General features: G+C 29.0%; 1 non-coding gene across 1 annotated transcript; it reads right to left on the reverse strand.

Moving 5' to 3' along the window:
• Positions 1 to 212: 212 nt before the first annotated feature.
• Positions 213 to 315, reverse strand: LOC118605853. The gene has a single exon (XR_004952258.1). It is a non-coding gene; the product is annotated as a U6 spliceosomal RNA (small nuclear RNA).
• Positions 316 to 897: the final 582 nt, after the last annotated feature.

An 897-nucleotide genomic window follows, 5' to 3' on the forward strand; every position in this document is an offset into this window, starting at 1 on the left:
GATTCATTTACTTCTCTTTATATTCGATGTTAGGGTTTTCCTACCTAGTTGTTTAATTTTTCCTTTGTGGTAATGAGCTTTTTAAAAATTATTTTTTCCAGTGTTATAATTAACATATAATGTTATATACGTTTAAGGTATACAACATAATGATTTGATGTAGGTACATATTGTGAGATGATTACTGCAATAAGTTTAATTAACATCCATCACGAGATATGAGATGCTTAACAAATTTGCATGTTATCCTTTTGCAGTTCCCATGCTAGTCTTCTTTGCATCATTCCAATTTTAGTATATGTGCTGCCTAAGCAAGGACTAATTTAATTTTTTGAATATGTAAAACTGCTGTATAATTTAAAAGTCAAAATTATATGGAAAGAAAAAAGCAAAGAAAGAAAGCCTATATGGAAAGATAACTAAGAGAAGTTTGCTTAAACCCCTGTACATAACCAATTTTATTAGTTTCTGGTTTATCCTTTCTTATTTGCAAAATAAGCAAATATGTACACATGTGCATGTACACACATATTCTTATTTTTATGTTCTTTTTCACTTAAATGGTAGTATTCCACTCCATATTGTTTTGTTATACATATGCAAGTCTTTTATACTTTTCACTATGGATCTATTTGCTCTCTCAACTATGTTTGGCATTTAGGAAGTTTTTATTTTAATGTTCATTTTTATACTAATGCTAAAATAACCTTAGCCCCCTCTACTTTTACATTCATTATTTCCTATTTGCTCCCCAACAATATTGAAATTAATAATTGCTTCTTTCCTCTCTTATCTTTATCTACCACCATCTCATTTGAATAAAATCCTTTCACCCCATCAGTAACTATAAAACAGTCAACAAGTATATTCTCCTTTTTATCTCTCTTACCATTCTCC

This window comes from Rousettus aegyptiacus, unplaced genomic scaffold, assembly GCF_014176215.1.
Source record: "Rousettus aegyptiacus isolate mRouAeg1 unplaced genomic scaffold, mRouAeg1.p scaffold_m13_p_7, whole genome shotgun sequence".
Classification (NCBI taxonomy): domain Eukaryota; kingdom Metazoa; phylum Chordata; class Mammalia; order Chiroptera; family Pteropodidae; genus Rousettus; species Rousettus aegyptiacus.